The following is a 15574-nucleotide window of genomic DNA, read 5'->3' on the forward strand; positions in this document are numbered from 1 at the left end:
ATTAATTTCTCGAATTTGCTGGACCTTGCCGTCGAACCTCTTCACATAGCTTCGTAGAGACTCGCCCCCCTCCTGTTTGATAGTTAGGAGGTCCGACGTCTCCACGGCCCTTCTCTTATTGCAAGAGTACTGGGCTAGAAAGGCGTCCCTTAACTCGGCGTAATAGTATACCGAGCCGTCGGGAAGCCCCTTGTACCAATTTTGAGCCATCCCGTGCAAAGTTGTTGGGAAAACTCGGCACCAGACCTCATCGGGCTGCTCCCATACCGACATGTAAGACTCGAAAGCCTCGGCGTGGTCGGTTGGATCACTATCTCCTTTGTATGATATGGGTGGCAGCTTGAGCTTAGTTGGCACCTGGACTTCTAGGACGTAGGCGCTGAGGGGCTGTCTGACCACGTGTCGAACGACACGCGGCGATTGGCTCCTTGTATTCCTAGTCCGGCTCCTCCCCTCGTAGCGGGAAGGACTCCTTCTTCGACTCGGGCTTCTTCTCCGACTCTGCTGAGTCGGACTCCTCTGGCTCCTTCGGGGTGAGCCTCGTTCGTGCAGCGGCGACGCTATCCTCCCGCGAGTGCGGGAAGGACTTAGGTCTACCACGCTCACTTTGGGCTCCCCCCGCGTCTTGACAGGGTCAGCTTCTCCTAGTGCTCCGTTCAAATTTCTCGGAGTCACGTTTTGGGCCCTGGTCTCCTGGACGGTTACCGCTGCTCTTGTCGGCGTCACAGTGTGAGCAGGCGTACTACCAATTAGGTCCAGGAGCATTTTCAGTTTTGCTACGTCAACCACATGTCCCATGATGGTGACCTGGTTGGCGGGCAGCGGCGTGTCTGGTATTATCGGCATCCCAAATTCCGGTTGGATTACTCCGCCGGTGGAGGGCTGCACGACTCCAGAGTTGTTGAAAGTATCATCTTGGTAGAGTGCGGTTTCGTCGGTCACGAACGCCTCTTGTTGTTTCGACATCTCCTTGGCTTTTTGGGTGGGTTTTTTGTGTTTTTTTTTTTTTTTTTTTGTTTGGGAATGAATCCAATAACGGTCAAATAATGCAATTACCATTATTAAATAGAAACACGGAACCGTTATTGCAACGACTGTTGTTAAATATATACCACGGTTGTATGACCGTTATATAACATCAATAACGGATCTATAATAACGTTATCACTACTCAAGAACCATTATAAAACTGTTGTTAATTATGTTTATGGCAACGGGTATACTTTTAAGAAACCGTTATTAGATATTAATAACGGTTTCAAACCCGTTGTCCTAGTTTACTATTGACAACGGTTTAGTGGTCCCAAAACCGTTGTTAAATATTATCTATGATAACGGTTCATTTCATTATCTTATTTAATAAAATGTCAATATTTAACAACGGTTTTATTGCGTGATAAACCGTTGTTATATTTAGGGTTTTTCTACATAGTACCCCTATGTTTTTAAGTTTTCTACGTGGTACCCCTTTAGTTTTAAAAACACATGTGATACCCCTAATATTTACCATTAACTAGTCAACATGACCCTAATGCAAATTCCGTCAATTACTTCCGTTAAAACTTAAATGTGTTACTAGGCTGTTGATGTGTCATGTAATTAGTCTTCCCCTTCAACTTCCAGGAAATTTCCCGCCATTTCATTATTTACTTAAATATCTATTTCCCCTCTTTCCTACAAATTTATATTACTCTTTTCACACCTTCTCTCTCCTTCTCCCCTTCTCCTTGTTTACTGCATTCACCCCTCCCCCAATATTAACTCCTAAGTTTTTTATTTGCCATGTCTTCTACATTAACTTGCAGGAGTAGTATTGGCCATTTTCAACAATACCGTCTCCATTCTACAGTTTAATTTTCAAATTATTATCAAAATTGCACACCAAATTCTAAAAAAAAACAATAAATACTCAAATATAATTACATTATAATCAATTTTAAACAAAAGCATGGTAAATCTACTAAAAACGACCAAATCTTCAATGTACAATATTTCTTAATTAACAATTACTTCAAGCTTTTAAGGTAAGGGTCAACCAAAGTTTGATTATTTACAAAGGCAGAGAGATTTTAGGGTAAATAAACATGAAAATTAAATTAAGGGAGATAATCATATTTTCTATGTTCGCAAAAACAGATGATCAAGAATAAAATTTAGAGTTTAGTTCAAGTTTGGGTAAATGAGCAAGATGGCAAGAAAGATAAACAGGGGAAGAAGAAGATGGAAGGGAGTGTGAAAATAAAAATGACCGTCAAAGAAAGTAAAAGGGATAAAGATGGGGTTAGTGCAACTCATGGCCAGCTATTTGCCATGTCATAGCATACATGGCTCACCAAATCAGCAGTTAACGGAGCGTTTAGTTAAAAATTGACTGAATTTTGCATTAGGGTCATGTTGATTAGTTAATGGTAAAAATTAGGGGTACCACATGTGTTTTTAAAAATAAAAGGGTATCATGTAGAAAACTCAAAAACATAGGGGTACTATGTAGAAAAACCCTTATATTTATCAATTGATGAAACTTTGACAACGGTTATTCTTAAATAAACCGTTGTTAAAATTTTGAAGTCGACAACGGTTATCGTTCGTTGTCTTATATTTTTGGCGGTTTGAATGGGGAGGGAAAAGATGTTAACGTTTATCAAATAATTGTTTGCAACGGGTTGTTTTTAACCGTTTTCGGTTTTAATTTTTTTTTCCTTTTTTTTTAAAAAAATTTAGCTTGTTCTAGCAGTTCTTTGAAATGCTATTTTTCAAAGAAATTTGTAGCATTTCTTTTGAAATGCTATTTTAAAACTCATCACTGAAAATAGCATTCCAAAGAATGCACTACAAAAATTCAATCCTGCATCAAAATATTACACCCAGTGATCGATTAAACCCAGTTTCAAAACAGTACAAACAGGATGATCAAAAGCCAAAACACAACTTCCTCAAAAAAACAAAAGAAGCCAATACACAATGGCTCTATATATATACACACACACACACGTACATAAACCATGAGCAAACTATTGAGACTCCGCTAATGAAACAACATAACTGGCCCACATATTTCTCATCCGATTGATGTCCTCTGGCGAATATTCCGGGGCTTTATTGAGTATTTGTGGAAACTACAATTCAAAATATACATAATCAAAATAGATATAATACATGGAAGTATACAAAATTGAACTCAAATTTTGTCTGAAATAGTTTTTAAATCACACTAACCCGTATCGGAATGGTAGATAGTTTTCTGTTGATAACCTCCCACATGGACTGGCAAACGTAAAAGGCGAGTTGTTTGTCGTTTGGTGCTTTCGGAAACTATTATATAAATCACACACAAATCAGCTGAATTTGATAATCAACCTCTCGCATAAACATTAATTAAATGGTACGAGTAATTATTAAGAATACACTTACTACTGGCGTGATAAAATTGAGATCAGTGTTGCTTTCATATTTCCCAAATGGACATAATCTTTTTTTTGCTTCAAAAACACTAATTCATAAATATACACACATGCCATTATTATTTGCATATATATATGGGTCAAGTCATACAATAACAAATGAAATTATTGAAGGTTGTAAACTTACTCAGTTATCATCCTTATACAACTGTCAAAGGGTTTGCGTTCGCGAGAGTCAATCCAGTACACTGTTTTTGTTTCCACTTGGATTGCCAGTAGCACCCAATGCGTCTTATTCATTTTGAGACATTGAACTGTTAGTTCATTTACACGCATTTAAGCATGTTAATAATAAATTTATAGAACCGTGATTCATTACAATAATCACGTACTATACATACATATTCTCATTGTAGGGCAAGCCATAGTTTTTTGGACGACATAAAGCGACGAGCGATACTATTGATTTGTTCTTCGTATGAAATTCTGTTAACAGAGAACGCCTTAGGACTCAAGAATCCGTAGGCGTGACTAGGGACCTTCCACTCAGCGAACTGATTATTGAGGTACCTATTACGCCACATGGAATGAAGATTGATATTGTAATTCATAATTTTAACAAACATCATTATTCGTAAATGGAAATGACTTAATAGTTATATTAATAAAATTTACTTCATCCAAATCAAAATGTGAACAACATCTAAATTGTCAAGGTCGACAAATTCCATCAGTTGCTTCGGGTCCAGTAGGGCTATATTAGCTGCGCCCATAACTTCCTTTTCAATGCTAATCATGACTACATCACCTGTAGATGACCTCTTTACAGCCAGGTTGTGCAAAACCTTCAGCGAAGAAATTTTCATCTTTTTCTTATATTCACACGATTCATAATAAGAATCATAAGCAGGCTTGCCTGCAACAACTTTCGTTAACGTAGTAGTTGTTTTAGCAGGATTTTCCTGAAGGGATCCGGCTTAGTTATATAGTGATCAGGGTATCTAGTTCTATAAGATTAGAATGGTATGAATAAATGATAAAGAAAGAAATAAGTATAAAGAATAACGTTTTTATTATTTTGATAGACCGGGCACAATGTTGTATGGATATCTGAATGCTCAAGAGTAAAAAGATAAAGTATAGATAAAATTAACTCATAATGAATATCTTTACAATTGTTAAATTCTCCTATTTATAGTTCTATCCCTCCTTAACGTTATAATGAGCAACGTTTATAATCGCAACCTCTTCCCCAAATTGTAGGAGTCATTGCTTGGGAATAATAGGGCCTGCTTCCTATTAGCTCGCTTGACCCGTTCTCAACTCAACCAATCCTTAGCTTTTTCTCTTCTTTCCGTCCAGATTCATGGATTAAATAGTTTTAGGTTTGGACTTGGTCTTCCTTGAGAATAGGGCACGGTTATTTGGCTTATACAATCGCATTTCTTGTTTATCTGCTCAATCCAGGCTATTTTTAGTAATCCGCCAAGCTATGATATCTTGACTATCGGCTTCTCTTCCGAGGATTTAGTAGTCTTCTTGCCATAATATTCTTCACCAGCTAGATAGTAGTTAGTCTTGTCCGGTCTTCGTCTCAATCAATCGGCTTTATTGAGTCGGACCGAGGTTATGGTCGAACCCGGTTAAATCTGGGCCTAACAATTGCCCCTTGACATTTTACCGTCTTTGGGTCGGGCCGGGGGTGAAATGTCAATTTTTACCGGGCTAAACAATAAGGAGACTTACACTTAATCAATGACTCTTAGACTCCTAGTTACCGTTGAACACTATAACGGCTAGGTGATGTCATCTTTGAGAGTTTTGCAATCCCTAGGGTTTTCACACCGTTATAGATTTTCTATAAATACGGTATTTAGGGCAAGATTATCTTTCACCAAATTTCCTCCACTTTCTTTGCTAAATATTCTTCTAAAATTCTTCTGAATTCTTCCATATTTCTCGATAATCACATTCGTATTTTCTCAACAATTTCTATAATAAATCAAACACTTAAGAACATGGGAGCAAAGAAACGCCCTACATCCCGAGAAAGTCTGCTGCTGCGAGCCTAACCTTTAAACGTCCGGAAGAAGAAGTGATGGAGATTGATCCTCTGCTCGCGCTGTTGCTTTTAAGTACCAGGATTCTTTTTTTCACTTTGCCCTTCAATCTTTGGATCCTTACTTTCCTGAAGAGAACTTGTTGAAAACCAATTATGACAAGATACTAAGGAGAAGAAAATAATTCTGAATCGACCGAGGTATGGATTCCTGAGTCTTGTCCGATTAGGGCTAACTGGGTAGCACTGGTTGGTTCGTATTTTCGAATGGGCATTCAAAGCGGTGTAAGTTACCTTTTACTCCCTTAATGATTGACACCATCCGTGCTATGGAAGTGTCACCTTTTCAGATTATGCCGATGGTTTGGAAACTTGTTCATTCCATAGAAAATTTATGCGCTAAACACAATCTTGTGATTACTCTCAATGATATTAAGGCAGTATATCATTTTAAAAATCCTTCTGTTGGTCGTTTTAATTTGAGAATTAAGTCAAAGATGACTCCATTAATTACTAACCTGGATTACGGAGACGACAAGAGTTGGGCAAAGACTTTCTGTTTATCCGGATGAGACTGCGGGATCGGGGCTTTGATTACTGAGATATCCTCCTTTGGAGAGTGGTAGGTTTCCTGTACTTTTATTTTGTAGTTATATTGAATGAGAGTGAGGTACATAAATCTTACCTGTATATTTTGTTTCTGTAATGTTTGTAGCTCCTGATTGGAATCACGATCCTCTAGATGAAGAGGCTATTGCAAGGATAGATGCCTTCCTTGCCATTCCCGAGGAAGAGAGGACACAGCCACTTGCTTGGGCGGGGAATTGTTGCCCGGTATATGAAGACCAAGTGATCAAGGGTTAAAGTACCCAAAGGCAAGCCTAGTTCTCTTGCTCTTTCTGTACGTCTTACTGCTTGCTTTTATGTTGGCTGTTGTCTTTCTGTCACTTTTTGGTTTGATATTTACGAATATTTTTTTTTTTTTTTTTTATATATATCCGGTGTTTAGATCTTCGCTAGGTGGCTAGCTTTTACGCAAAGGATTTGAAGGCTGGGGTGGCTAGGATTCTTGAGCGGTCAAGAGCCGAGAAACTAGTGGGAGTGACAAGACTTTGGATATCCTGATTTCTGATGTCCGGCCTCCTCAAGATCCGCCCAGGATAGTGTCACCAGGGGTCATCCAGGCTCAAAAAGAAAGAGGGAGGATGATATTCGGAAGAGGAGGAAGGAGGGAAACGACCTATCCCGGCTCGACCACTCGGGAGTATAAGGCAAGTGCTTGCTAGGATTGATGACATGGATGATGCCCGGGCTCGGATAGATGAGTTTTCTGCAAAGATGAGCGACCAACTATTGTCTGCTAGTACCCTTGATTCGTCTACCGGGGTGGTTTCTATTCGACTTCTCTTGTAACAAGGGTCTTGAACTCGCTTCCCAGGCTAGAGAGGTTAGTTGTAGAGGGATATTTTTTATTGTTTATGTGCTTTTTGTTTTTTCTTGTATTTGCCTAATTGATTTTGTATGTACGGGGGTTGGATCTTTGGGCTCTCTTGCTTGTCGGCTTAGGGACGCCCGTGTCAAGGTTACCGGTTTGGAGGAAAAGTCGGATAGGCTAAACCGTGACTGCACTCATCCGGGGGTAATGAAGTGGTGCTCAATCTCGGTTGGCGGCGGCTAAGGAGTCAACCCGGCTGCTATAGTTTGTGAGGTGGTCTGCGAAAAATCTTTGAGAAGGTCATCGGTGGAGTTGGAGGCCGAGAAGCGAGCAATGCGGGATCGATTGAAAAAGAATGAAGAGCTTGCTTTCTTTGAAAAGGAGTTAGTGGAGGCGAGGTTGGGCGATGCGGCTCGGTACTTCTTCGGAAAAGGTCGGGTTGATGCTATGAGGGACCCGAGAATCGGCCGGGCTGATTGGAATCCGGGCCGAGATGAGACAGCTCTGGATGCTCGATATCCTGACTTGGCCAACATGGGTCAAGAAGAAGAAGTGGATTCTCCTCCTTCCAAGGCAAAGTCTGGTGATCAGGAGATGGTGGATGGTTGTGAGTCGGTTACTGGCTCAAAAATAACTTAGTTTTTTCTTTTGGGTTTTGGTCTATCCAGGGGGAATGTCCCTGGGATGAATATTTAGAGTATATCAGAAACTTTTTTGGCTCATCCAGGGGGGGTGTCCCTGGAATGGATGGTTATTAGGTAGGGCCAATTATTTTGGGTGAATAAATATTTGGTCTTTGTTTTGCTTCTTTTTGTGTTTTGACAAAGTACTTTTGTGATGTTAGACGTGTACTGGATCTGGCCAGTTATACGACTGGATCAGGCCAATTTTTTCGACTGGATCAGGCCAGTTTTTCGATTTGGATCAGGCGATTATTCGATGGATCGAGGCGGTTTAATGTGTTATGGGTGGGGTTGTTGCACATGTCGGAGGGCTTATGTCCCTTGCACTGCGGAGGGCTTATGACCCATTTATGTCATACAGTCTAGGAATAGATTTTCCAGGTTTGTATGTTATGTTGAGCTCAATATTTAAAGGCCTATTTTGCAACTGAATTTTGGATATCAGTTGGATATTTGGTGGGGGTGGCCCCCAATCTTTAAGATTTGTTTTTAAATAAGATGCAATATAGGTAAGATGCAATATGTAAAATAAGATGCAATATGTAAAACAAGTGTTGAAGATTTCACTAAGTAATTATGAGAGTATAGGTAAGTACTTGGGCACATAATTGGAAGAAATCATATACGGCATTTATTCATATAATTGCAAGTATCATACATGTAGTTTTCAGGCAAGAAGTGTTTAAAGTAAAAAGTTATACCTGGATTGTGCAAATATATTCTATATGTGAAATAGTTTTAAGTGTGTAATATTCCAAGCTCTTGGGATCATTTCTCCGTCCGGGGTTTGTAGTCTATAAGCTCCCCGGCCGACTATTGAATCAATCGAGATAGGGGCCTTCCCGAGGTTGGGGCCAATTTGCCAAAGCATTCTTCTCTTTTGTGTTTTGGAATACTTTCACGAGAACGAGGTCTCCTACCCTGAACACCCTGGCTTTGACAGTCTTGTTGTAACTTCTCGCAACTCTTTCTTTGGTATCTTTCTTGCTAATCTGATGCTTGCTGCATCTCTTAGCTCTTCTGTTAAGTCCAGGCTATCCTCCATTAGAGGTATGTTGTTTGTTGTTGTGTTCAGGCTACATCTGGCTGATGGAATGTCCACCTCAGCCGTATTCGCTTCACATCCATAGACCAAGGAGTAGGGGTTTGGCCGGTGGATGTTTTAGGCGTGGTTACATGTCACCCAAAGGACCGGGGGAGCTCTTGACCCATCTACCTTTTCTTCTTTCCACTTTTTCTTTATGCGGTGATCACCACTTTGTTCTTGGATTACTGCTTTGATTGTTGGCTTTTGGATATCCTGGTGTGGATGTTACCAGATTGATGTTCCATTGAGCACGGAAGAAATTTCTTGTTCTTTTTCCCACAAATTGTGTGCCATTGTCGCATACTATTTGAGAGGATGCCATATCTACATATGATATTATGTTTGATGAATGCTATGACATCTTTCTCCTTGACTTGCCTGTATGAATCAACTTCTATCCACTTGGAGAAGTAGTCAGTCATTGCTAGCATGAAAACTTTTTGTCCGGGTGCTTGAGGTAGTTTTCCTACTATATCCATGCCCCACTTCATAAATGGCCAGGTGCGGATATGGAATGTAGTTCTTCGGATGGTGATGGATATATGGTCCGTGAATCGACGGGGCTTTGCATTTAGAGCTAAAATCCAGGCAATCGGCTCTTAAGGTGGGCCAATAATATCCTGTTACGAGTACTTTGCTTGCCAGGCTTCTTCCACCTTTGTGATTTCCACAGTATCCTTCATGGATTTCGATAATATCTGCTCGACTTCCTGTGGTTCCAGGCATCCGAGGTAAGGTCCGACTGCGATTTCTTAAAAAGCACGTTGTCAATAATAGTATACGAAGCGACTTTTATTTTCGGTGCTCGGCATCTTGCTTATTTAAGGGTAGGATTCCCTGTTGTGATCATCATAGTAAGGTTTCGTCCAAGAATTAGCAATGTAGATTGGGAAACTTTCATCTTGTTTGTTTATTGCCGGTTCTAATAAATGCACAATGGGTATTTTGTCAAAATCAAGGGGACTAAAGTTGGACCCTAGGCCGGCTAAGGCATCGGCCTGGTATTTAAGTCCCCTGGAAATTTGGTCAATATTAAAGTTTTTAAACTTTGATTTTAGCATTTGAACAATATCTAGATAAAGCATCATTTTGGGGTCTTTTGCGGTATATATGTCGTTTACCTGGTTGGAGACAAGAAGGGAATCGGTGCGTACCTTTAAATTTTGCACACCAAGATCAATACATACCTTTAACCCGGCTATCAGGGCTTCATATTCTGCCTCATTGTTGGTGGCCTCAAATGCACGACTTATAGCTGTACTATCTTATCCCCCTGTGGTGATTTTAGTACTACACCTAGGCCTGTGCCCCTTGTGTTGGCCGCTCCATCGACAAATAGGGTCCATTCTAGGTCCGTTTTTGGTTGCTTGGTCGGTTTATTTACTTCTTTTATTAGGTCGGGTTCTAGGGTCGGACTAAAATCAGCCACAAAATCTGCTAGTGCTTGTGACTTAATTGTTGTCCTTGGTTCAAACGTTATGTTGTATGTGCTTAGCTGGGTGACCATTTGCACATTCGTCCAGGATAGTTCTGGTCTCCTAAGTACAGACTTAATAGGAAGATTTGTTCTGACTATTATAGGGTGACTTTCAAAATATGGTCTTAATTTGGTGCAACTCATTATTAAAGCTAAAACATATTTTTCTAGTAGGCCATACGATCTCGCATCCAGCAGACTTTTACTTACATAATAGACAGTCTTTGTTGTCCGTCTGCTTCTTTGACCGGGATCGCACCGACAATGATTCTGTGGATCAATGGGTCTTGTCGGGGTTCATCTTTGACCGGTTTAGCCAGCAAGGGTGGAGAGGATAGGTATATTTTCGGTCTTCAAAGCGGCTGATGATCGGGGTCCATTGAAAGTCCTTGTTCTTTCTTAGCGAGGTTATAAAACGATTTGCATCTTTCTCGATGATCTTGAGATGAATCTATTCAGTGCTATTCTCCCCGTCGACTTTTGTATGTCTTTGACTGTTTTTGGTGGTTCTAGTTCCAGGATAGCTTTGATCTGCTCAGGGCTGGCTTCTATTCCTCTCTTTGTCACCATGTAACCCAAGAATTTGCCTGATGAGACTCCGAAGTGGCATTTTTGTGGGTTGAGCTTCATATTGAATTTTTCCAATATTTGAAAGGCTACTTCCAGGTCTTTGACATGGTCTTCTGCCTTTTTTGATTTGACTACCATGTCATCTATATAGACTTCCATGGTGTCTCCTATCTGATCTTTGAACATCATGTTGACTAGCCTTTGGTAGGTTGCACCTGCATTTTTTAATCCAAAGGGCATAGCAGTATAACAATATATACCTCTTTCAGTGATGAAAGCTGTGCTTTCCTGGTCTGCTGGATGCATTTTTATCTGATTGAATCCGCTAGAGGCATCCATGAATGTCAACATTTCGTGGCCTGCAGTGGCATCTACCATTGCATCGATGTGTGGTAGGGGAAATGGATCTTTTGGGCAGGCTTTGTTTAAGTCAGTATAATCTCGCAGACTCTCCATTTGCCATTTTTCTTTTGGACGACTACCACGTTTGCAAGCCGGTCAGGTACATTACTTCCCTGATCATTCCCATGTCCAATAGCTTGTCAACTTCTTGGTTGATAATTTCGTGCCTTTCTGCAGCAAATTTTCTTCTCTTTTCTTTGTACGAGGCTTAAAGGATTTGTCAATGTTCAACTTATGAGTAATAATATCAGCATCTATACCAGTCATATCAAAATGTGACCAAGCAAAACAAGACATTTTAGTTTTAAGAAAGTGACCAGATTTGGTCCGATTGAGTCGGGTGCATCGACCCTACAAGTACTTTCTGTCGGGGAATTCAGGTTTAATATGACTTCTCCTGTTTCCATCTGTGTTTGTGCTATGTATTCTTCCCCGGGTGACTTTAATTGCTATGCAAGGACTTACCGACTTTGAAGGTTTCAAAGCCTGAGTGTAACATTCCTGAGCAATCCTTTGTTCTCCTCTGATGGTGGTTATCCCCCATTCTGTTGGAATTTTCACGCATTGATGGTATGTTGATGGGATTGCTTTGACATTGTGGATCCATGGTCTGCCCAGGATTACATTATACGAGGATAAGCAATCCATTACTCCAAATCTCTCATATGAAGCCACGCCCTCCACATAGGTAGGCAAGCCGATTTCTCCCGGTGTTTTTGTTTCTCCATTGAATCCAACCAGGACGCTGGATTTCTTTATGATCTTGCTTTCGTCTATCTTCATAGCTTTAAGGACGTCAAGCATCACCAGGTTGATTGAGCTTCCTCCATCTATCGGGATTCTTGATACTTTGGGTTTGTGCCGATTTGCATTGTGATTACCAGGCTGTCATGGTGTAGACCTGATATTCCTTGCAGATCCGAGTCATCAAAGGTAATAGCAGGCAATGACTCGGGCCTGGAAGGAGGTTGGAGTCTGGATTCCCTGGATATTCTCTTGGCCGCAGAGTGGTCGGACCACGATTTCGATCCTCCATTTATGAATTTGACTTCATAGATGGGAGGAGGAGGAGGAGGATCTCTGCCGCTTCCTGGGTCTCTCTTATTTTGTCCTTCATCTTTATTCTTTGGCTGCTGGATTATATCTTTCAAGTAGCCTTTCTTTAGAAGATATGCCACTTGTTTCCCGAGTGAATGCATTCTTCCGTGGTGTGTCCGATGTCCTGATGGAAGTCACACCATCTTGTTGGATCTTTCCTGGGGTTGTCGGACTTCTTTGGCCATCCGACCGTATCTCCCGGTTTTCCGAGCGTTTGATTAATCCTGCAGTATTAATAGAGAAGTTATATTCAGGAATAGTTGGGAGGCTAGAGAGGTTACCTTTATGTTCTTGTGCCATATTGACTTGGATCGTTCGGGCCTGGAATAGGGTGCTTGATCCGGGATTGCCTCCTTTACGGTAGGAGCTTTTCCTGTTAGTATGTCCATAGCCCTGCTTTCCTCCGGATGAGTTCGTCCTGAAGTTGAGGTCTTCTTCTAATCTGACATGCTCTAAGGCGATGGATTGAATGGTGGCAAAGGTTGGACATGCTTTCTTGGTCGATCTGCATAAATATCACCGTCAGCAGGACTCCTTGCACAATGCTTCTCTGCTTTGTTTCTTCATCGCATCTTGGAATGGCCACCTTTTCTTTGACAAATCGGCCAGAATTCCTTGAGAGATTCTTCAGGGAAGTCGCTTTATCCCGAACAGGTTGCTTGGTCTCTTGGCCATATCTCTACTACTTGCGAATTGTTGATTGAAGGCATTGATCAATTCTGCAAAATTCTTGATACCTCCATTTGGGAGATTGATGAACCATTGTAATGCTTTGCCCCATCGGGGTTGTGCCAAAGCCTTTGCACATGCAGACTTGCCCGAGTTCACTGGGTATTGAGGCAACCAACATTTTTTGTTTGAATATGGCAACATGATTTTGTGAATCGAAGTTCCATCATAAGTTCTCATGGATGGGACAATAAATTTCTTGGGTAGATCAATCTTTGCAATTTCATCTGCAAAGGCGAATCCGCAAAGTCACAATTTCTACTTGACCACGGGGTCAGTACTCACGGGTATATTTTCTATTTTGTTGTGGAGTTTTTGGATTTCCTGAAGCATAGCCATCATTATTGCGGCTTCAGTTTTGTTTGTCTCATCATTGGGAATGGTTGGAGTGCCGGATAATGTATCCTTCTCCGGGGTTCCAAAATTAGAGAAGTCTATGTTTTTGATGATGGATGAGAATGGGGTTCCTGGTTCGAATCTGGTTTTGGAGCCCGAAGCCTGATTTTCCAATTTCTTCTTCAGGCTAGACTCAGATTCCTTCAGCCTATTGATTTCTGCTTCAGCCCGAGCTGCTTTCTCTTGGATTGTTTCCAATTCCTTGATTTTGGCCAGAGCAGCCGCTAATTGTTGTTCAGCGGTGAGTTCCACCATTTTTGTGTGTAAATATTAATTGAGAGATAATAAGGAGAATTTTATTGGTTGAAGAACTAGATGCCCCACGGTGGGCGCCAATTGTTTTAGCAGGATTTTCCTGAAGGGATCCGGCTTAGTTATATAGTGATCAGGGTATCTAGTTCTATAAGATTAGAATGGTATGAATAAATGATAAAGAAAGAAATAAGTATAAAGAATAACGTTTTTATTATTTTGATAGACCGGGCACAATGTTGTATGGATATCTGAATGCTCAAGAGTAAAAAGATAAAGTATAGATAAAATTAACTCATAATGAATATCTTTACAATTGTTAAATTCTCCTATTTATAGTTCTATCCCTCCTTAACGTTATAATGAGCAACGTTTATAATCAGCAACCTCTTCCCCAAATTGTAGGAGCTGTTGCCGGAATAATAGGGCCTGCTTCCTATTAGCTCGCTTGACCCGTTCTCAACTCAACCAATCCTTAGATTTTTCTCTTCTTTCCGTCCAGATTCATGGATTAAATAGTTTTAGGTTTGGACTTGGTCTTCCTTGAGAATAGGGCACGGTTATTTGGCTTATACAATCGCATTTCTTGTTTATCTGCTCAATCCAGGCTATTTTTAGTAATCCGCCAAGCTATGATATACTGACTATCAGGCTTCTCTTCCAGGATTTAGTAGTCTTCTTGCCATAATATTCTTCACCAGCTAGATAGTAGTTAGTCTTGTCCGGTCTTCGTCTCAATCAATCAGCTTTATTGAGTCGGACCAGGTTATGGTCAGACCAGGTTAAACTGGGCCTAACAGTAGTAATTGCGTTAGCTGCCATCATGGCTTTGCTTAAGTTCTGCAAATGTAAAGATTAAAGTAGTTACGATATGTTAATATTTGTACCCTAATATATTTAAAGAACAAGTGACCCCCTCAGTAAAGATTAACGTCTGCATATAGGTACCTCGGGGATGACAACATTGATGAGTTTGTCAGGCCATTGCACATAAGAGCTTAGGGCTTCTTTCAAATAAGTGACCCGCTCAGTAGGAAATGGTACTTGTACTTCCCCATACTCGTCTTTATATAATTAGGACACTTCCACTTTCCTGCAATTGTGACGAAGGGGTATACCATGAAGCTTAACTTGCTGAAGCCGGTCGTAATTGAACATGTATCCCCAAGCAACAACAACTTTCTGTTTCCCCTGTAAATAGGACAGACGACAAGCCACCTTGCAATCGTCCTTCACGTAAGCTTTAATCAATTAGTACACATACATTCACTACCTTTAATAAATTTCCTAAGTAAAAAACGTGTATGATATGAATAATTATAAACTAGCAGCTATTACCTTTTTCGGTGTTGAGAAGAACATCTGATCATCAACTACCTCCACTTCATCCTGTGTCACGGCCTTCCTGGCATCCTATTCCTCTTCAACTGCCTGATATTGATCCTCGGCTCCCACTTTAGTCTCCTTTCCCATTCCCTTCTCCCTTGTCATGTCATCCTCGGCTTCCTTATGTACATTAAGACTTGTCCATATAACACGTACTGATTTTCCAAATCATATAACACACTGTATATAAGACAAATATTATTACCTCTTTTTCCTCCTGCTCCTCCTCATCTGCTTCCTTTATGACCTCTTGAACCATATCCAACTCTTTTTATGATGGCTTTTCCCCAGTTTCCAACATTCTCATCATCAACCTGGCTATTTTATGTAGCTGTGTAGTAGAAGTTAATGTCAGCATATATAGTTGTAAATTAATTACGTTGGTTCAAATACAGTATTTATAGATTACCTTCTTGGAAGCATCACCACGTCGAGTAGTTTTCCCAAAATACTTAGTGATACCAACATGCGTTCCTACCCCTCTCACACGACCTGGATGCTCTGCTTTGCCGATTGCCCTAGCAAGAATGTCATCACGTCCTTCAGGCTTCCATTTTCCTTCCTGTACCTCCTTCTCACAGATCCTCTACATACACATA

The sequence above is a fragment of the Silene latifolia genome, chromosome 8 (genome assembly GCF_048544455.1).
Source record: "Silene latifolia isolate original U9 population chromosome 8, ASM4854445v1, whole genome shotgun sequence".
NCBI lineage: Eukaryota > Viridiplantae > Streptophyta > Magnoliopsida > Caryophyllales > Caryophyllaceae > Silene > Silene latifolia.